The sequence below is a fragment of the Phascolarctos cinereus genome, unplaced genomic scaffold, assembly GCF_003287225.1.
Source record: "Phascolarctos cinereus isolate Bilbo 61053 unplaced genomic scaffold, phaCin_HiC Scaffold_5;HRSCAF=322, whole genome shotgun sequence".
In the NCBI taxonomy this organism is placed as follows: Eukaryota; Metazoa; Chordata; class Mammalia; order Diprotodontia; family Phascolarctidae; genus Phascolarctos; species Phascolarctos cinereus.
The window spans coordinates 83,163,009-83,186,390 of NW_027555958.1; the positions used below are offsets into that span (position 1 = coordinate 83,163,009).

At 37.5% G+C, this 23,382-nt stretch overlaps 1 protein-coding gene across 2 annotated transcripts in view; it reads left to right on the plus strand.

Annotated features, from left to right (window-relative positions):
- The first annotated feature begins 2,114 nt into the window (after positions 1-2,114).
- Positions 2,115-23,382, plus strand: part of LOC110196938 (protein unc-93 homolog A-like) — a 158,456-nt gene continuing 137,188 nt past the window's right edge. The window contains exon 1 of one of the 2 annotated variants that reach the window (XM_020970421.1): positions 2,115-2,213. The gene's annotated coding sequence lies outside the window, so the exon portion shown is untranslated. Of the gene's footprint in view, positions 2,214-11,388; positions 11,550-23,382 lie in introns of those variants that run through there. The other variant, XM_020970418.1, reaches the window with a different exon arrangement.

The following is a 23,382-nucleotide window of genomic DNA, read 5'->3' on the forward strand; positions in this document are numbered from 1 at the left end:
AATGATAAGGGGAGATCAATGTGTTTTTCATTATTCAGGAAACGTTTCATGGCAGAGGTAGAAACTAAAGAAACTGGGAAGAGAATCAATAGTTAGACATTGTGCTTACTATTTACCACAATAAGCTAAAGACAATTTCTAGCTGTATAAAAGATAACAAGATCAAAGCAAAATTATATTGTAATTAAGTATTTCTCACACCTATGGCTAGGGAGGAGAATCTTTAACTAGCATTTCTAGAAGTGCTTTATATAATAATGGGAAGAGAAGGTATCCTTGCTTTAGGAGCTTACATTCTAATGGGGGAGACAGCAGGTATATTATGAAATACATATTAGCTTTATACAGAGTATATGACAGGTATTCTGAAAGGGGAAGAGAAAGGTTTCAGAGAATTGATACAGGAAGGGCTATAGTCTAAGTATAGTAGCTAACCTGGGTCATTGTAAGACGAGACTGAGGTATAGTTAATGGTTCAATTAGATTGAAATGTAGAATGCATACAGAGAAGTAATGTGAAAAAAGCCTAGAGTCAGATGATACAGGCCTTTAAATGCTAGCTAAAAAACATTGTATTTTATCCTAAAGATGATAGGGAGCCACTGAGCACTTTTGAGCACAAGAAATAATACAGTAGAATTGTGTTATTAGGATAGTTCATTAGGAGAATAATTGTGGTAGCTTTGTGAAAGATGGAATGTGAGACTGGAGTGACTACAGAAGGAAAGACCAAAGAAGCTATTACAATAATCTACACAAGAAGTGATTAGGGTTTGAACTAGAGAGAGTGGTCAAGTCAGAAGACCTAAGGAGGTGACATAACTGAGAAGTATGGCATCACAGAGCAGAAAACAATGTAGCAGAGGAGTCCAGCAATGGACTTCCCACACATATAAAGAAGTTCTTGTGTATAGGCCTAGGTCAGGGCTAATGAGACTGGAGAAGCAATTTCAGATGATCCTGACACATGAGAGAATGATTGCCTTTCCCTCTACGCCTTCATCAGGGATCTCAGGGAGTCTATATTCATAGTAGGCAGGAAACCATAAAATAGGCTAGAGGAACACGAGCTCTGGATTCTGGGATTCAGGCTTAGCTTTCTATCTTTTCTTCTCTTGCCCTTGAGATTCAGACTTCCTAGTCACTTTGTAGATATCTGTGGGGACTGGAGGTGGTCATTGGCATGGGACCAGAAGGGCCAGGGATGTGGTTTCTTATGCTATCGTCTAAAACTCCAATGGCCAATAAATGAACTTGCTATGGACAACCTGTAGACAAAGCTACAGTAAGAGAGGCTGAGGGTGGCGATTATTACAACTATTTGGGCTACTGTGCTAAGGAAAGACTGATCTCCAATGCTTGTTCTTCTGCTAAAGTTTAGGATCCATTGATATGAGTCCTGAACACGCAACACACACACACACACACACACACACACACACACACACACACACACACACACCCCTACCTCCCTTATTCCTTTCTTTGACCTTTGGATGTATGGATGTGACTCCTTTGGGAATTTTCTCTTTCTAACTCTGAGATTTGAAAAGGTAAGTGGGAAGAGGTTAATGAAACCACCCAAGGTATTTAACTCTATACAGGAATTCATAACCTGTTTCCCCCCACCTCTTTTTTAAAACTATGTTTAATAAACTAATTTATTACATTATATAAATGCCTGAATCCTGGGGAATTATGACCAGAGAAAGAAGAGCCTAACCATGGGGTGAGGGCTCCAAAGCAGGGGTTTTTAATCTGCAGATTACAGACTACCATGGATAGATTTCAAGAGAACCATGAACACGGATGAGAAAAAAGTACATCTTTATTTCAATACAATTGGCATCCTTTGTTTGGAATTTTTTAAAAATAATTTTAATTTTTAATTTAATTTATTTTAATTTTTAATTTAATTTTAAATTTGCTCTAAGAAGAGGTTTAAAGGTTTCACAAGACTGCCAAAGGGGTCTATGATAGGAAAAGATTAAGAACTCTTGCTCTGGAGCTATGAATAGACAGTAGATTCTAGATCTTTCCATTGTGTGTATTATTCCATTTCATCCCCTATATAATAATGAAACCATCCTACCCAAATACTTGAAACTGAATCCTCAGTATGTGAAAGATCAGTCTGGGTGTATGCCAGCTGAGTGAATTCTGGGGACCACTAACAACAATTCAACCTGTTAGAAAGATTATATTATATTATGGTGAGTAAAAATGCAACAAAGGTAAATTGAGGCAAGTTTTCCAGTCAAGATAAGTTAATTAACAGTGACACATGTAAGTTAATAAAATGCGTCAAACTGTCCCCCTTCAGTGGGTCCACAATGGAACTGAAAAGACCATATCTATTGAGACCCCAAAGGACGTGGGCCCCAAGAAGTAGAAAAGCCTATCAATTACAGCTGGAGAAAGTGAGGTGATCTTCAGGTCTGGCTGATCACACCTCTTACTGACAATTAAGAAATATTAATTGCTTTATGAGACTCATCTGCCTTTAGTAATTTGGGCTAGAAAAATAGAACCATCCCAACCAGGAAACCCCTGGTTAGACTTCCCCTTGGGGAACAAATCACCCCTAAACTTCATGAGAAAAAGCAAGGATAGGAAAGCTGTCCCCTGGGAAGCCCAAGCTGATTCTTCTGTTTATGAGTAAACACAAGCTAGAGTCTCACTTTAAAGTGGTTAGGGAGCAAATGCCCCTGGGGGTTAGGGCTATCATATTCCTGAACCATCATACCTCTAGGATGGACAGGGAGAGATCTTTTGAGCTACACTGAGAAATGGGGATTGACAAAATGGAGAATAGGATGAGTTACAGAGTAATTTTGTTATTAAATAATACAGCATAATATTAATTTTCCTCATTTTCCCATTGGATTTACTGAGAAACAGTTTCATCAATGAATCACTAACTGATATGCTATTTATAAAATGACATTCAATATATCTGCCTCCCAAGATTGACTTATCAGGATATGAAAAGACCTGAAGGTACTAAACACTTCATCAAGGGTTTTTTTTTAATTTCTGGTAAATAGTATTTTTTTTGAATTACATCTAAAGATAGCTTTCAACATTCATTTTTATAGGATTTTGAGTTTCAAATTTTTTCTCCCTCCCATGTAAACGTGTTTCCATATCAGTCATGTTGTGAAAGGAGAAACAGAACAAAAGGGAAAAACCACAACAAAGAAACAAACAAAAAAATGAAAATCGTATGCTTCAGTCTACATTCAGACTTCATAGTTCTTTCTCTGGATGTGGTTAGCATTTTCCATCATGAGCCTTTTGGAATTGTCTTGGATCATTATAACGCTGAGAAGAGTTAAGTTGATCATAGTTTATCATTGCACAGTGTTGCTATTATTGTGTACAATGGTCTCCTGATTCTGCTCAGTTGACTCAGCATCAATTCATATAAGTTCTTTCCAGGTTTTTCTGAAATCATCCTGCTTGTCATTTCTTATAGTACTATATACATATACATACATATATATATATATATGTATATGTATATATGTATATGTATGTGTGCATGTATATATGTATATGTATGTGTGTGTATATATATGCATACATTATATATATACACACACACACACATACACACACACATAAATAGTATTCCATCACATTCATATACCACAGCTTGTTTGGCCATCCCCCAATTGATGGGCATCCCCTCAATTAGTATATTAGCTAGTCTACCCATGAACAATTGTTATTTTTCCAGTTGTTTAGATGTGACTTTATGTGATAAGTGTTTTGTAATTGTGTTCATATACTTCCTGGGTTTGTCTTGGCAACTAGAATTCCAAATATTTTATATTGTCTACAGTTATTTTAAAAGGAATTTCTCTTTCTATCTCTTGCTGCTGAGCTTTGTTGGTAATGTACAGAAATGCGGATGATTTATGTAGGCTTGTTTTATATCTTGCAACTTTGCTAAAGTTATTAATTATTTCAAGTAGTTTTTTAGTTGATTCTCTAGGAATCCTAAGTATACCATCATATCATCTGCAAAGACTGATAGTGTTGTTTCCTCATTGCCTATTCTAATTCCTGTAATTTCTTTTTCTTCACTTATTGCTAAAGCTAACATTTCTAGTACAATATTGAATGATAGTGGTGATAATTACAGATAATACCTGCTGATGGTTTTAAGCAAAGCTCCATTTATTCCTATACTCTCTAGTGTTTTTAATAGGAATGGCTACTGTATTTTGTCAAAAGCTTTTCTGTGTCTCTTGAGATAATCATATGATTTCTGTTTGTGTTGTTATTGATATGGTCAATTATGCTAATAGTTTTCCTAATATCGAACCATACCTGAATTCCTGGTATAAATCCTACCTGATCATAGGGCATTATCTGGGTGATAAATTGGTGCAATCTCTTTGCTAATATTTTACTGAAAATTTTTGCATCAATATTTACTAGGGAAATTAGTCTATATATTTTTTCTCTGTTTTGGCTCTTCCTGCTTTAGGTATCGACACTATATTTGTGTCATAAAAGGAATTTGGTAGGACTTCTTCTTTGTCTATTTTTCCAAATAGTTCATATAGCATTGGAATTAATTGTCCTTTAAACATTTGGTAGAATTCACTTGTAAATCCATCTGGACCTGGAGATTTTTTCTTAGGAAGTTCATTGATGGCTTGTTCAATTTCTTTTTCTAAAATGGTGCTATACAAATATTTTATTTCCTCTTCTGTTAATCTGGGCAATTTATATTTTTGTAAATATTCATCCATTTCACTTAGATTGTCAGATGTCTTGGCATACAGTTGGGCAAAATAGCTCCTAATTATAGTTTAATTTCCTCTTCATTGGTGGTAAATTCACCCTTTTTCATTTTTGATACTGGTAATTTGGTTTTCTTCCTTTTAAAAAATCAAATAAACTAAAGATTTATCTTTTTTTCATAAAACCAGCTCTAAGGTTTTTTTTTATTAGTTCAATAGTTTTCTTTCAATTTTGTTAATCTCTCCTTTGATTTTCAAAATTTCTAATTTGGTATTTAATTGGGGATTTTTAATTTGTTATTTTTTCTACTTTTTTTTAAAATTGCATGCCCCATTCATTGAACTGCTTTCTCTATTCTATTCAGGTAAGCATTTAGAGATTTAAATTTTTCCTAATTAATGTTTTGACTGTATCCCCTAAATTTTGGTATGTTGTCTCATTATTGTCATTCTCTTTGATAAAATTATTGTTTCTATGATTTGTTGTTTAGCCCACTCATTTTTAAGGATTACTTTAGTTTCCAATCAATTTTTAATGACCCTTTATTGCATGTACTTTTTATTGCATCATGATTTGAAAAGGATGCATTTAATATTTCTGCCTTTCTATATTTGTGAGGTTTTTATGCCCTAATATGTGGTCAATTTTTGTGTAGAAAAAGGTACATTCCCTTCTATCCCCATTCAATTTTTCCCTGAAGTCTATCATATTTAACTTTTCTAAAATTCTGTTGACTGGGGGCAGCCAGGTGGGGCAGTGGACAGAGCGCCGACCTTGGAGTCAGGAGGACCTGAGTTCAAATCTGGTCTCCGACCGGACACTTAACACTTACTAGCTGTGTGACCCTGGGCAAGTCACTTAGCCCCAATTGCCTCAAAAAAATTTCTATTGACCTCTTTAACTCCTTTCTTGTTTATTTTGTAGTTAGATTTATCTAGTTCTGAGATGGAGAGGTTGATGTCCCCCAATAGTATAGTTTTACTGTCTATTTCTTCCTGTAACTAACTCAACTTCCTCTCTAACAATCTGGATGCTATAACACTTGGTGCATATATGTTTAGTATTGGTATTTCATTGTCTATGATACCTTTCGGCAAGATGTAGTTTCCTTCCTTATCTCTTTTAATTAGATCTGGTTTTTCTTTTGCTTTGTCTGAGATCAGGATTGCTATCCCTGCTTTTTTTTTTTACTTCAGCTGAAACATAATCTATTCTGCTCCAACCTTTTACCTTTACTCTGTATCTCTCTCTGCTTCAAATGTGTTTCTTGTAAACAACATATTGCAGAATTCTAGTTTTTAATCCACTCTGCTCTTTGCTTCTGTGTTATGGAAGAGGTCATCCCATTCACATTCATGTTTAGGATTACTGACTGTGCATTTCCCTCCATCCTATTTCCCCCCTTTTATACTTTCCTTTCTCCTTTCACCCTACCCCTTCTCAGTAGTGTTTTGCTTCTGACTACCTCCTCCCTCAATATGCTCCCCTTTCTATCAGCCTACCCCACCTTTTCTTTCCCTTTTCCCCTCCTACTTCTGCCCTTCCTTCTATTAGCCCCCTCCTTCCTTTTCTTTCCCCTTTCTCCTCCAACTGCCCTGTAGGGTAAGATAGATTTCTCTACCCAACTGAGTGTATATATCATTTTCTCTTTGAGCCAAATCTGATGAGAGTAAAGTTGAAACAATGCTGACCCCACCCCCTTTTGCTCTACTGTAATAGGTCTTTCATGCCTCTTTATGTGATATAATTTACCCAATTCTGCCTCATCCTCTCCTCTTCTCCCAGTACAATCTTGTTTTTCACCTCTTAATATTTTTTATCATCACATCAAAGTCAGCTTATACTCACACTCTATATAGTATAATTCTTCTAAGTGCCCTAATAGAGATACAATTCTTAAGAGTTACAAATATCCTCTTCCCATGTAGGGATGTAAACAGTTTAACCTTATTGAATACCATGTTGTTGTTGTTTCTTTCTTGTTTATCTTTTTATGCTTTTCTTGAGTATTTGAAGATAAAATTTTCTATTCAGCTCCTTTTTTTCATCAGGAAAGTTTGAGTCCCCTAATTCATTGAATGTGTCCATCTTTTCCCCTGGAAGATAATGCTCAGTTTTACTAGGTAGTTAATTCTTGGTTGTAATCCAAGTTCTTTTGCTTTCTAAAATATCATATTCTAAGCCCTCAAATCCTTTAATGCAGAAGCTACTAAGTCCTGTGTGATCCTGACTGTGACTCCTTGATATTTGAATTGTTTCTTTCTGGCACCTTGCAGTCTTTTTCCTTGACAGGATAGTTCTGGAATTTGGCTACAATATTCCTTGGAATTTTCATTTGGGGATCTCTTTCCGAAGGTGATTGGTGGATTCTTTCAAAGGCTGTTTTACCCTCTGGTTCTAGGATATCAGGGCAGTTTCCTTAATAATTTCTTGAAAGATGCCATCTAGGCTCTTTTTTGATCATGGCTTTCAAGTAGTCCAGTAATTCTTAAGTTATCTCTCCTGAATCTGTTTTCCAAGTCAGTTATTTTTCCAATGAGGTATTTTTACATTTTTTCCCCTATTTTTTCATTTTTTTTAATTTTGTTTGACTGATTGTTGATGTCCTATAGAGTCATTAGCTTCCACTTGCCCAACTCTAATTTTTAAGGAATTATTTTCTTTGATTAGCTTTTGTACCTCCTTTTCCTTGGTCAATTCTTCTTTTAAAGGAGTTGTTTTCTTCAGTGTTTTGTTTTTTTTTTGCATTTGGCCAATTCTCTTTTTTAAGGAGATTCTCTTTTTTTCCAGTCAGTTTTGTGTTTCCTTTTCCAAGCCATTAATTAATTTTTTCATAATTCTCTTGCATAACTCTGATTTCTTTTCCCAGTTTTTCTTCTACCTCTCTTATTTGACTTTTTAAAATCCTTTTTGAGTTCTTCCAAGAGAACTTTTTGGGCTTGAGACCAATTCATATTCCCCTTTGAGGCTTCCCATGTAGGCATTTTTACATTCTCATCCTCTCTTGAGTTTGTGTTTTGATCGTCCCTGTCACCATAGTAGCTTCCTTTGGTCAGGACTCTTTTATGTTTTTTACTTATTTTTCAAAGTTGAGCTCTGCTCCTGGGGTAAAGGGAACATTGTTCTAAGGTTCTTGCACTGGGGGGCCAGAGCTCTGGTCACTGACTTTCTGTGCTGGGGCCTCTGGGGCTGACAGCTTGCCCACTGTGCTGGGGTAGTCCTGCCTAGTCATGCCTATTGTGCCTTGGGTTCCAGTGCTGGCAGTTTGCCTGCTGTGCCAAGGCTGGAGGCCTCACAGCTGGCCTGCTGATCCAGAATCATGGGGCCTTAGTTGCTGATCTGTGCTGTGGCTAAGGGCCTCCTGCTGGCTTGGCCAGACACTACCTGTGCTGGGCTGCATTCCTCTTTTACTCAAGTGAGACAGACCTTTCCTGAAGTCTTCTAAGTATCTCAGGCTGGAAAATTGTTTCACTCCATCTTTTTGTGGATTCTGTTGCTCCAAAATTCTTTTAGAGGTTTGACTTAATGTTGTTTCTGAGTGGAAATTGGGAGAGCCCAGGCAATTTCCTGGTTTCTCTCTGCCATCTTCCACAAGGGTTATTAATCATAAGGCTTAAATATTTTACTATTTTGGGAATAGTGTAAGGAGAAGAAGGAGAAAGATTGACCTACACATTGACTAGAACCATTGGTGGCGGTCCTCTTTGGTAAACAGGCCTTACAAAAACATTAATACATTGGGAAAGAGTGAGAGGGAAGGGTGAACATTCAGTCTGCTTTTTAGTAATCCATTCCCAGTGTCAGTTTCATCAGTTCATCACATCTTTGGGCTCAGACGTCTTATGCAGCCACCTCCTTTCTGAAAAAATACGCTTCTTTTATGTGAGATAATTTACTCCATTCTACCTTTCCCTTCCCCCTTGTCCCAGTGCATTCCTCTTTCTCACCCCTTAATTTAATTTAATTTTTTTAGATATCATCCCATCATATTCAACTCACAGCCATGCTCCCTATGTATGCTGCACCTAACTGCCTTAATAATAATAACATTCTTAGAAGTTACAAGTATCATCTCGTCATATAGGAATGTAAATAATTTAGCCTTATTGAGTCTTTTAAGATTTCTCTTTCCTGTTTGCCTTTTTCCTTCTCTTGAGTCTCTTTGAAAGTCAGATTTCCTTTTCAGCTCTGGTCTTTTCATCAGGAATGCTTCAACGTTCTCTATTTAATCTCATGTCCATTTTCCTCCCTCTAGGATATTCAGTTTTGTTTGGTAGGTGATTCTTAATTCCCATCCTCATTCTTTTGCCCTCTGGAATATTGTATTCCAAGCCTTCCAAGCCTTAAATGCAAGCTACTAAATATTGTGTTATCCTGACAATGGCTCCATGATATTTGAATTGTTTCTTTCTGGCTGCTTGCAATATTTTCTCCTTGTCCTGGGAGCTCTGGAATTTGCTAACCTTCTAAGTTGTCTTGGACTGGAAAATTGTTTCACCTCATCCTTTTGTAGGTTCTGCAGCTCCAGAATTTGTTTTGAGGTGTTATTTTTAAGTTGTTTAGAGGGGAATTTGGGAGAGAACTTAGATGTGTCCCTGCCTTTGTGCTGCCATCTTGCCTCCAACTGCCCCCTGCCCAATCACTTAACTTCTTAAGACTGGTATTCATTTATTCCTTCTTTTCCTCAGATTCAAGCCCCACAAAGGGAAAGAATGTCAGTTCTACTACCTTTAACTGCCTTGTGACATAAGTAAACAAATTGTTATATTGATATAGTTAGGAAAATTTAAATAACAACTAAGAAGAACTAATCTTCAAACTGCCTGATTTATGCAGAGGTTGAACAATACAATTGCATATAAAAATTCTGAACCTAATTTTTAGAACTTGTTATTAAAACATGCTCAAGACCTTTGTATCCTTTTAGAATAATTTACATTTGACATATATAATCATCTGATCTTGTTGCTTTCTTAAAAAAATATCTTCACTCTAGCCATTCACTCCAATGGCCCATTTTCCCCTTAGAAGGATGAGATACTGCTAAGGATGTAATCCTTTACATAAGCACATAGCCATAAAAGTCACCTGCTTACAAAGAGTGTTGTTACCAAAGTTTAATGGCCACACAAATGAATTTACCTAAGAGATGCTTATTTTACTCCATTTGTAACAAAAGATCTGGTATGGAATATGTACATTTTGGTTGTTAGGTTGTTTCAGTTGTGTCTAATTCTTTATGAATCCAGATACACGAATGTTTTGCCATTTGCTTCTCCAGCTGATTATATAGATGAGGAACGGAGGCAAACAGGGCTAAGTGACATGTCCAGGGTCACACAGTTAGTAAGTATATGAGGCCAGATTTGAATTCAGGTCCTCCTGACTCCAGGCCTGGCACTTTATCTACTGCATCACCATGTATATAGAGACTAAGGAACTGATTTCAAATCGTACCAAATGAATATAGTAAGCCATGTCCAGTTATTAACCATATTCAAATGAAATAAATACCAAATCCCATAGCTCACTGCTCTTAGACACTCTCTAAGCATGTTTGATATATTAATATGTAACTTTTTGTGTATTTAATATTTAATGTAACTTTTGTGTAATTTGCTTACACTTCAGAAGATATATGCAGGTTTATTTCAAAGACCCAACCTTACACATGAATATATAACTAATAGTAGGCAGATGACAAACCCAAGTACTCCTCAACTTAGTTCTTTAGGATGTGGAAAGGACTATAACTTCATGTTGAATAACTTTGATCTTATATACTTGAATCTCATCATAGTAACTTTAATGTGTTCTAGTATTAGTCTATTAGATAAAGATTTAATATTGGGTTTATATCTTCTACTGACCACCTGCCATGATTATAAAAATTTTCCATTAAAGGAAAAAGAGGGCTATCGCTATAATAAGGGAAAGTGCTGCTGTTTTAATTCAAGGCAAGAGTCACCTAGGCAGCCAACTGTATTCACAGGATATCACAGCCAGGTTCAGAATTATCCAGGTCGGAATTTATTTCTGTTCATGAGGAAATATTACACTGGGGAATCAAGTCAAGAGAGTCTTAGCCATGCCAAAAGTCTCTCTTCCAACTTATCCCTCAGACAGAAATAGCTCATGTAGCAGTTCACAAATGTCACTCAAAAGGGCTGCTGGCATTGTGGATCATTGGCTGAACGACATCTTCTGGTGATCAAACCTGGAATCAGACTCAGAATAATGTCAATTACAGTCCCATAAGATTTAACCTTAAACAGAAGGTTTCACTAATCATAACTTAAGACTGTACTCAGTTACTAATATTGAATAAGTATTGCATATTGACCTGTTAATTAAGTCCCTAAGACTGGACTCTGTTAAGGCTAAATTGAATATATACCATTCCAGGTATAACTTCATAATTTTAATAATCACAAATCAGAAATCATCCCATATACTGGCTCCTGTAATATAAACTTTGTCAAGGAGTGTTAGGAATATAAGAGGGATCTCATTTTCTCAGTACCCATATTCTGGAGTTTCACAAGGTATGAGAAAGACCCTTTAAATTATAGATTCCAGATTTTTCCATTGTGAGTAATATTCCATTTCATCCACTAGTAAAATTCTAAAACTGCCTTACACAAAGAGTTGAAGCTGAAGGTTCAATAGGTGAAGTAATAATCCGGGCATCTGCTATCGGAGTGAATTCTAGTGGCCGGTAGAAATAATTCAGCCTGTTAGGAAGACTATCTCATAATGTGGTAAGAAAATGCAGCAAAGGTAAAACTAAGGTAAGTTTTCCAGGAAAGATAACAATTTATTAACAGTGGTGAATATAACTTAATAAAATGGGTCAAACTGTACCCCCTCAGTAGGTCAGTGACCACAGTGGGACTGAAAAGACCATATTTATGGAGACCCCAAAGGTGACGGTGGTGGAAGGAGAGACTCAGCTAGAGAAAGAGGAGTCAGGTGTGGCTGATCACATGTCTTTCTGACAATTATGGAATGCTAATTGCTTTATGAGACTCAGCTACCTCTAATAATCTTAGCTAGAGAAATAAAACGACCCCAGTCATGATCCTCCACCCTCCCCCTCCCTTAGCCTTCCCCTTGCCATTTCAGGCTTTATTATGTGCGCTTTGCTCTAGGCTTTGCCATTTCAGGCTTTGCTGCTAAGTCAGGTGGAAAATGAAGTCAGGAACTTCTTTTGGAAGTATCAACCCTTTTCTGGGGCCCCTAGAGTAGGCTGGAAAAAAAACTATTCCCCAGCCATGACCTAATGAATGTATTAAAGTTTTGGTCATGGCTACTTTGGAGACATTTTAGTTTACCTTCTCACTATTTAACAACGAAGTCACAGAATTTTCAGCAGGAAGGGACATCAAGGATCATCTTATTCTTCATTTTACATGTGACAATCTAGGTATTTGCTTGATTGACATGATTCCTCTTCTACACAGCTCTTTCAAAATTACCAGTGGTGATTCAGTGATTTACAAGTGTTTTCAGGACCTTGGAATAGCCACCATAATAATGATATCATGCTGAGTTGATGATAATCAACTCAATATTGGTGAAGCATAAAAAGGAAGTCAGGAGTCCTGCCCCTTTATGACTTTGTTCTAAAGAGAAAAATAATATATAAGCACATGCCTTTTAAAAAGGTATTTTAGATCTGGAAGGTACCTTCGAGTTTATTTAGTCCAATTGCCTAAAGAGATCTAGAAATGCTGAGTCCTTCTTGTGAAATTGATTAGCTGTTTGATTCTGGGCAACTTCTCTGCCTCAGTTTCCTCATCTGTAATATGAGAACAATGATAGCACTTACCTCATAGATTTGTGGGATAACATGTGAAAGCTGTTTTCTAACCTTCAATAGTTGTGTATAAATATTAGTTGTTACTATGATGGTCATTAAGTCAATTTCACAAAGTTCTGTAACTCCTTAGAGGCAAACCCAAGGAACCAGGAGTCAAAGGCTCTTTCCTGTGCACCACACTGCCTGCCTTGTGTGTCCAGCATTCTGGCTGCTCAATGAGTACTTCAGAAAAGCAAGGAGTTTTTTCTTTTCTGTCTTATAAAATTTACAGCTCTCCTTAGCACAGTCTCTACCCTCCATGGATTAGCATAATTTTGTTATCTCACCGAACATGTGGCTGTTTAATAAGTGCCTAAAACAGTGGCTTTTAGGGAGTAAGTGTTCAACAAATATTTGTTTGGCTGATTATATGCAAAATAACTCCTGTCTGAAGCCAAATGGGAGAGACAGGATAAACTCACAATTGAGGAAGAGAATGATTCATCAGAAATTGCACTGACAGTTTTGTAAAGATCAAGGGAGTCACACCCTGCCTTGCCTGCTGACTGCACAATTAGCAGATTTTATGAGATATATGGATCAAAACTGAAGAGGATAGGAGAAGAGATAATGGTTGTGGAAAAATCACAGATGGGAGGCTCTAAAGGCCACATTTACATGTTTACTGTTTCAAGCTAGACTATTGATTTTGTGTGAACTTGGGCAAGTCACTTAAGCTTGTGTGCCTCAGTTTCCTTATCTGTAAAATGAGCTGGAAAAAGAAATAGTAAACCACTTTAGTATCTTTGCTAAGAAAACCCCAAATGGAGTCACGAAGAGTCAGACACAACTGAAAACGACTAAATAACAACAACATTGGCTCCTTTTCTCAATTTCCTTCTTTGTCAATGATTTAGCATTTTCTCAATTACCTAGGCATAAAACTCTGCAGTTACCATTGATTCTCCCTCCTTCCCATCCTATTAGCCAAAAGATATTGCTGATTTGTCCTTTGAAATGTTGATTATCTCTGCATATGAGAAGCAATATGGCCCAGTGGATAGCAGAGAGGAATCTGATGATAGAAAGCCATATGTTCAAAATCTTGCTTTCCACACTTACAGGCTGTCAAATTATAAACATAACTAAGTCATTTAGTCTCACTTAGTCTCAGTTTCCTCATCTTGTGAATCTTAAATAAGTGTATGCAAGGTATTTTGTAAATGTTAAAACACCATGTAAATGTCTGTTATGCTATTGCTATTACTGCTGCTGCTGCTGCTACCACTACTACTACTACTACTAGCAATAATATTCACACAACTTGCATTTCCCTAGTCCATGTTCTAATCACCTCACCTTAGATTATTACAATAGCATCTGAACTGTCATCTTCTCCTTCCCTGTGCCTCGCCCCTGACTCCCACCATCTTTACTCCATACACTAAACTGCCCTGCACATCAATGATATGTTACTCTTCTGAAGCACTGTTCTAACCACATCAATGTGCTACATAATGATTTGTAGGGATGCTGGCAGGAATGTATAAGAAACATAGGAATATAGAATAGAAAAATAGCATGAAGCTGGAGGTCTACTCCAAGTGGTTCTTTGTGGCTTCCCCAAAGTTGATTCACAAGGCAACAAGGGATATTTGGAGAATTAAAGAGAAATCTGTCACCCCAACTCTGTAGAGCTTCTTTGTAGTTTTCTAAATGGAGTATCTGTGATCTTTTGTGGTGATACAGAATAACAACAGGGCCATGATGGGTTGAAAGGAATTTTCCAACCCCTAGTCAGATAGAAGACTAGGATTAGGGAGCTTAAGTTCAGCAACAGAAAAGCCACTGAAAGGACAGACAATATTAGCTTGAGGGATTTTGTGAGATTTTTATAAAAAAAATATTTTATCAGTGTTCTTTCCTTGAAAAATAAAGGTTGTAAAAACAGTGAATATAGTAGTTTGATGTTTACAGATTAGGTAACATTCAGTCCCCCCTAGTCTCTGGTCTTTTCTGCTGCTGTCTGGCTGGGTAAAGTTGAACAATACTCTGAGATATAGCTGAAAAGTTAAGCCCTCCCCTTTCAAAAGAGAGACTGATTGGCCTGTGAATTCCAGCAGATGGTAGCAGAGACCCAAAGAGTGTTGAGAACCATCCTAGCAGAGAGCAGTGAAATAATCTAGTAGAAGGGAGAGAAAAAGCAGAGAAAACAGCTTATCTGATGACATCACCAATGCTTAGCTACATTGGCATCATGAGCTGTCCCAGGAATATGCTTGCCCTGGCAAGAGGGGTTATGTACTTATGTCTCCCACAATGCATGTTCCAATGTCCTTGGGTGGTATGGTAACATATGGGAAAGTATACCTTGTGTGTGTAAGGAAAGGTTACTCATCACTGAGCTTGCTATGCTGTTCAATTACATTTTTGTTTTGACTTGATATGTCCTCTGGTTGGCTAGTAAAAGAATGACATTGATGGGGCTCATGAGGTGTGTGTGTGTATGTGTGTGTGTGTGTGTGTGTGTGTGTGTGTGTATTTTAATAGATGCCAATACACAATCACAACATACTTTGAACTTGTAGTAGCATTCACATGAGACCACTGGTGTTACACTAATAATAATAATAGCAAACTGATATAGTACTTGAAAGTTCACAAAGCACTTTACAAAAATTATCTCATTTGATCCTCACAACAACCCTGTTAGGTAGGTGCTATTATTATCCCCCTTTTATGGCTGAGGAAGCTGAGGCCAAGAGAGAGGTTAAGTAACTTACCCAGGCAGGGATCACAAAATGAAGTAAGTATCTGAAGCAAGATTTGAACTCAGGTCTTTTGACTTCAAGTTGAACACTCTATCCACTGCACCTTCTAGCTAGCTACCTTTAGTAAGCTATAATGGAACACTTTTAATGAATGGCAATTGGCTCTACCTTCTCTTTTCTTCTTTGCCTCTAATTACTTCCCAGTATAAATTTTTTTTTTTGCTTTTATCTAGGCTCATATTTTCATTGTTCCCCCTAAAACTCCATAAATAATCGAATTTCCAGGATATTGTTGTGCCATGCTCCTGTTCTCTACCTATTCAAATCTTACCTATTTTGCAGTCCAAGTTTTACAGAACAAATTCTTTTATTTAGAGGATTTGTTCTGTTAAGTTTGGATTCAGTGAAAGGGCAGCACTTGGAGACCTAGTGAGCCACATGTGGCCTTGAGGCCGCAGATTCCCCACCCCTGGGAAGCCCCATTTCTTTCTGGCTGAAGCCTCATTTCTTCCATGATGCCTTTCCTGACTTTACCAGCCCAAGTTCACCTCTCCCTCAGCTCACTCTTAATTTACCCACTCATTTTTTTTTTAAATATTTAACATGTGATTGTCTTTCCATCCCTAAGAAGTTCATAAGATCCTTGAAGGCAGCGGATGAATATTTTACTTCTTTTGTATCCACCTCATCTAGTGCTATGCATTTCATAGTTATTCAATAATAACAAATCATATTTATATTGCACTTCAAATCTTACAGCTCTTTTCCCCTTACAATAACCCTGAGAGTTAGAATGTGGACATCTATAACATGTTAAAGCTTACAAAGGACTTACTTACATTATCTGATTGGATCTTACAACTCTGTTAGTTAAGTGGTGCAAGAATTAAAGCCCCCACTTTTCAGATGAGGAAAATGAGGCTCACAGTTGTTGAAGAGGTGATTGCGTTGAAGTGCCTAAAGGTGGTCCAAAATTCAGCCTAGATGTTCTGACTCAAAGTCCAGTGATCTTTCCAGTTTACCATCCTTCATCTCAATAAAGACAGTAATGTCTCCTTTATCTGAGATTCTGAACTTCTACGTGGGAGATTTTTACATCACACTTCCTATAGTGCCTCACAGCTAAAAACAGTTTAATGGCTATCTGAAGAGGGAAGGGAGACTGAGAATACCTTTGTATATCTGACCTACTCATCATTTTACCTAAACCCAGCTCTGCTTATCTTCCTTAAGGGCATATCAAACTGTATGATTTGTCCAACTATATCTTTTATACTGCCTGAAGCCCAGGGAATGTTGCTCTTACTGGGAAAAATCTCCCAGTGTCTTAGAAGACTTTATGTGTGGATATAAAATGGTTCTGCCATGATGGAAGGTGACATTGATGAGCATGCCTTCTGGGAGGTCAGAGGTTTAAAAGGCAGCAGCCTATTACACTTGAGATTGATGGAGACAGGGAGAAAAAGGCCAGGAACTATGGTAATTTGTGGAGATGGAATAGGAGTGCTTGGAGGGGTATTACCATGGCCTATCTGACACTATGAGTAAGAGCAAGATTCTAATGAGCCCTGAGCCAAGGGAAAAGGGTTAGCACATCTCTAGCCTGCTCCAAAAGCCCATCACAGCTCTCCATTAAACAGATGTCACTGAAAGCTAAGAATTTTTGTTTATTTTTTGTTTTTTAACTACTAGTTACCTGAGTTTAGAGGTGACTGTATCCTTCTTCTGATATGCAGGGAGATTCTGGAAATGAAGAGTAGATTATTTTATAATCTGTCTGGAGCCTACAACAAGCTATACCCATTTACAAATGGCAAAGTTAAGAATAGTTTGATTATTTTGACTTTTATTTACTTACAATTAGATATTTGATTCTGCTTAATCTATATAACAGAGGACTGGGTTTTTGTCATATTAAATATAACCCAAAATATTTCACATGTTGGGTAAGAGGGATTCTAGAGCTGTGTTGAACTTATGCTATGTATGTGAGGTCTAAAAAAATGCTGTGCTGAGGTGATATTTCATGTCTTCCAGACTTCCCTGCCCAGCTAACTGCCCCTGTCCCATTCCTCTATTCCAACCCCTCCCCACTCCTTACCCCCATACACAGACCATGCATAATCATTTTCAGGAACTATGATGTTCAGGTTTTTGCATAACATTCCTCCATAGTCAAATGATGGGTAGGCTTCTATATAGCATTCCTCCAGAGCTAAATGATGAAACAGAATGAAGTTATGGGGGGGGGGGAAAGACACAGTTTAGAAAATAAGAGTTGACATTTTTATAGTACTTTCAGTTTTCCAGAGTGCTTAACATATTATCTCATCTGATCCCTGAAACAATTTTGTGAGGTAGGGGGACAAAATGATGCAAAGGAAAGAGCAATGGGTTTGTAATCAGAGGACCTGGAGTCAAATCCACCCCACCCCCCCAACCACCACCATTTACTACCTGCATGTCCCTGGGCAAGTGACTGAACCTCTCTAGGCCTCGTGTCCTCATTCACAAAACTGAGGTGTGGGTGTGGGTGTAGTAGAGGGCCTCTGAGTTCCTTTCTTGTTCTAGAATCTAGACCTATGATCCCATGATAATATAGATAAGAAAACAAAACTCCAAGAGGTTAAATAATGTCTGCTGTCACACAATAAGAGGCAGAGGTGGAAAATGAATCCAGGTCTCTCTGAATTCTAAATCTATCACTCCTTCCACACCATAATCCTTGCCACTAAGACTGATTAGTGAGGACAAAGAACAGGGCAACAGGACTGGGGGTGTGCTGGTGAAGGCAGTCTTGCCAAAAACTGGGGAACTGATGGGTAAATTTTCAGTGTGAGCATCTGCACCGCAGAATTCTACCAATACAACAAATCAGGGCTTAATTTGCTATTTTGTTGATTGTCTAGACTTAAGAAAGTGATAATCATACAGATTAAATTTTAAATTTTGAGGAGAGTACTTTTTTTTTCCGTTAGAGAGAAGGCTGTTAGACATTCACCAGCACACAGCTGAGAACGTGTCAAGAAGTATAGCTAAGTCAAAAGGAATTGGGGGAATATAGGTTCTTTAACAACTGGAATGAAGTGATGATCATGGTACCAATTTGATACTGAGAAATGAAAAAGGCAGAGCTGATAGATTCAGTTTCCTCTTTTTTTTAAAGTGATTCCTACTCTCTAAATCATTAGAGATATCGGATCACATATTGCTACTTTATACTATTGAGGCACTAAAAGTAGTTATGCATCACTTAACACTATCACTGGTTGGTAGGGCTGTCAATCATAATCAGACAGCTCTGTGATAGGTTTAATGTAGCCTTTATGCCCTTTATTGGGAGGCCATCTCTGGTTGTTCCAATCTATATCTTGCCACTGGACCCACATGGTTCCAGAGGAGAAACTGAGGCTGGTGACCTTGCACAGCCCTCCCTCCCTTAAATCCAATTCACTTGCAAGTCATGGCATCATTTTCCTGATGTCGTCGTCCTCTTTGAGAACGAAGGACGAACAACATGCCCTTTATTGACCGGCAGCTACCAGCCTCAATCTATACTCTGAGTCATTTCTCCCTCATTGCCTCATCCTTTACGAATGCTAGAGGACAATGTGTTCCTCCTCTCTCTCTCTCTCCTGATTTAACAGGAGTAAATGATTCCAATTGATTCTCAAGAGAATCCGGATTGCTCAGGTTCATTCAATATGTAACTGCAAAGCCGTATGACTAATTATGGGATGCAGCAATGGACACTTAAGTCCCTAGGGTGCTTCTTAGTATCTCTTTCACTATTTTATAAAGGGGTTTGGGGTGGAGGGTAGAGATTGAGCAATGTAATTCTTTCCGTGGATCCTTTCTCTTTTCTTCTTGCCTTTAAATGTGGGTGTCCCCCTAAAATCATGACCTTGATTCTCTCCCTTTTTCCTTCTCTATCAGGGATTCTTAAGCTTTATGTGTGTCATAGACCCTTTTGGCAGTTTGACGAAGTCTGTGGACTCCTTAGAATAAGGCATTTCTTAAAAATGTATCTTTTATATGCATTTTTAGTCTGCCCTCACACAACCTTGGAAGGAACAAACAAATCAGCAAAAGAAGAACAAAACTTTCATTATAAGCATGAATAATCTAGGGAAACAAATTGCCACATTTTGTTGTTCAGTCATGTCCAACTCTTCATGACCACTTTTGGAGTTTTCTTGGCAAAAATACTCAGTGGTTTGCCATTTCCTTCTCCAGCTCATTTTATAGATAAGGAACTGAAGCAAACAAGGTTAAAGTGACTTGTCCAGGGTCACACAGCTAGTAAGTATCTGAAGCCAGATTTGAACTCAGGAAGATGAGTCTTCCTGACTCCAGGCCCAGCACTCTATCCATTGCACCACCTACCTGCCCTAATTGCCATATTAATCATGCCTGAAAACATGACTCTCTGTCTCTCATATTCATCACCTTTCTAACAAAAGATGAGTAATGTGTTTCTTCCTCAGTCCTTTGGACTCATGGTTTATCATTGAATTGACTAGAGTTCTAAAGTCTTTCAAAGTTGTTTTTCTCTGTAATGTCATTGTATAAATTATTCTGGTTTCACTCACTTTAATCTGCATCATTTCATAGATGTCTTCCCAGTTTCCTCTGAAACTGTCCAGTTCATCATTTTTTATGACACAATATTCCATTACATTCATGGGCTAAAATTTGTTTATCCCTTCCTCCAAAGAAGAACATCCCCTTAGTTTCCAATGTCAGCCACTATGAAAAGGACTGCTATAAATGTGTACATATAGGCCCTTTTCCTCTTCTTTTGATATCTTTGGGGTACAGACTTATTTGTGGTATAATTGGATCAAAGGGGATGAACAGTTTAATAACTTTCTGGATATAATTCCAATTTGCTTTCCAAAATGACTGGATCAATTCACAGATGCACCAAGAGCAGTAAGCTAACTAGTAAGCCTGTTTTCCCAAAGCCTCTCCCATATTTGTCATTTTCCAATTCTGTTATCTTTGTCAGTCTAATGGGTATGAAATGAAACTTTCAAGTTGCTTTAATTTGCCTATTTCTGATCATTAATGATTAGTAACGTATTTCATACAGTTGTTGAGAATTTGGATTTCTTCCTTTGAGGACTGCTAATTCAACTCATGATGAAACATACTCCTTACCTTCTGACAGAAAGAGATTTGGAATACAGGTTGATATACCTTTTTGGACATGGATAATGTGGGATTTTGTTTTACTTGACTATGTATATTTGTTAACAGGCCTTTTTCTTTTTCCCTTTCTTTTTCAATGAGGACAGGGCTGAGAGGGAGAGAAGGTAGATTTGACTGATTTAAAAAATTAATTTAAACCAATACCAAAACACATTAATACTTACTGCCTTATAGCATAGATCTGTTACTGATAGAGTTGCTTCATTCTCACTTTTTCATTTTTATCGTTCGTGTTCTAGACCTTTTGTTTCTCCATATGAATTGCACTATTTTTTTTTAGCTCTCTAACACATTCCTTTGGTAGTTTGGTACAACACTGAATAAGTTAATTAATTTAGGTAGCATTGTAATTTTTATTTTATTGGTTCAGCTTACCCATGAACAATTAATGTTCTTTGGATTATTTAAATCTATATTTATTTCTGCAAAGAAGAATGTTTTATAGTAGGATTTAATATAGTTCCCTGGTGCATCCTTGTAGCTTCTATAGTCTGAATGAAATGTCTCTTTCACAAGAATGCTTTAAGTGGATTTATTTTATATTTTATAAATTTGCTGAATTTATTAGTTAATTTCTGGTGGATTCTTTAGAATAATGTATTTAGGATAATGCTAGAATATTGTATGTTAAAAATAATTGAAGGGAATGCTAAATTTCAGTTAGGGATGAATCTCTAGAGATAAAGATGTAGTTTTTTTTTCACATCCAAATTGATGGTCCTGCTTACAGTGTCTGTAGACCCCCAGTTAATGATTGACGTTCTACATTGTCTTCCTTTTTACTCTTATTAACTTTCAGGACTTGAATTATCACCTCTTGTGGATGACTACCAAATCCATGTCTCCAAAGTTGACCTCCCTAGCTACAATCTACACAAACAACTGTCTGCTAGGCCTCTTTGCTTTATTATCCTCCGATATTTCAACTTCTCTGAAATTGAACTCACTTTTTCTGTCGATTTAATGTATGTATTAAACATTTACTATGTGTCAGTCACTACGCTAAACACTGAAGGTACAAATTCAAGCATAACCCCAGAGCCCCTCGATATGGGACTTTCTTTTTATTGGCGGAAATGACTGCCCTACGCTGTGTGAGGGGGTGGAGCAAAGTTGATGAGAGGAGGAAGACCTCTTCCTTCCTCCTGGAGATAGCCTCCCTGTTGCTTTAGGCCTTGCAGTTGCTTCGGCACTTTGGCTGCCAGGTTTCCCAGAGAGGGAAGACAGAATCAGCCAATTCCACTTTAGGTTTCTGAAGGAAAAGACTCTGGGAAGTAGATAACATGAGAGAAGCTGGCAATCTCCATCATGTCCCTATTCTCAGCTTGCTATATGAGAGAATTTGGGGGACTTAACTTCAGGTGAAACCAAGGACTGTCTATCGCCCTTGGTTGAGCTCAGCTACCTCGATTCCAATGGGAGAACTTTGCTCTGCATTGTCTGATATATTTTCCTACGTATACAATTCTCTGATTCCTGTTTTGCTACTGATTTGGATAAATAGATTTTTTTGGGTAAGAACTATGTGTGATCATTGTGGAATGTTATTTGGTGTAAAAGACTTCCATATAGAGCTTAGGGTCTTTCCCCCCCCTCCAATATTGAAACAGTGATCAGCAATTAGCTCGAACCTCATCACATCCCCTAGATTAATAATATTTAAGGGAAAAGAAAAATATAATTCTAGCCCAATATCCTCTTTCTCTGAGGAGAGCGAGTGGCCCCTATCCTGAAACTTCTACTTCTCCTCTTGGCAGGAATTAAAGTCTGCTTGGAAGAGGGTGGAGGGAGAAGAGGCTAGAGATGTATATTCTGCTTCCCTTTGAGCCATGCAATGACACCTCCACGCTTCATGGGAGGGAGAGAGCCAGTCACAACACTGCATGTAACACAAAGAAATAAGAAAGTCCCTATTCTCAAGGGGCTTACATTCTAATATAAGAAGACAATACAAATAGCAAAGTAAGAATTGAAAAGATAGAACCATTATCAAAGTTTATCCACAGCTGAAAACTTTTCAATTCTTCCTTCACTGGCAAAGACAGTCAGAGAATTGGGAGGGACCTGAAAATTGATCAAGAACCATCACTGTCCCAAACAAGGAATTATCTTGACTTTGGCCTTTGATTGGGGACCTCCAGTAAGAGGGACCTCACTGACTCCCAAGTCAGTCCATTTCCCTTTTGGTTAGTTCTAGTATGGCAGTTTTCCCTCACGTAGGCAGTTCTCAATGTGTGGTCTGGGGTATGTAACCACATACAATGGGGTTAAGAGGTGGATACAACATATTAATAGATATGTATAGAAGATTTGTGCAGATATGTATAGAAGGTTGAAGAAGTAGGCCAGACTCACTCATAGATTACCCTTCAGCCTACTACATGACTCGTTCCTGTTTAATCTTATCATCCCATTCTCTAGAACAGAAGTGTCAAACACAGAGCCCTCTGGTTGCATTGCTGCCAGCAAATGCTGACAGAACCAGATTAAAATGTAATTGGGAAACAGTTAACAAAATAAATAAAATTAAAATAGAACATAGATAACGTTAACATGTGGCTTTCTAAGCCAGTATGAGCCCCACGGGGATCTTTATATACCTGTTTCTATTTGAATTTGACACCGCCACTCTACAGAAATCCAAGTTTACATTTGATTATATTCTTAATAAAACTGTAACTGCTTTCTCATTAATCCTTTGGCTCAAACTATCACTGTAGTTCATCATAAAATATTACTTATTAAATAAACTTGAGAAACTTCCTTTCCCTTCACATAATTCTCTTTATAATATTTCTTCATAATAGAATAGTTTTAAGACAGTTCTCATAAGAACAC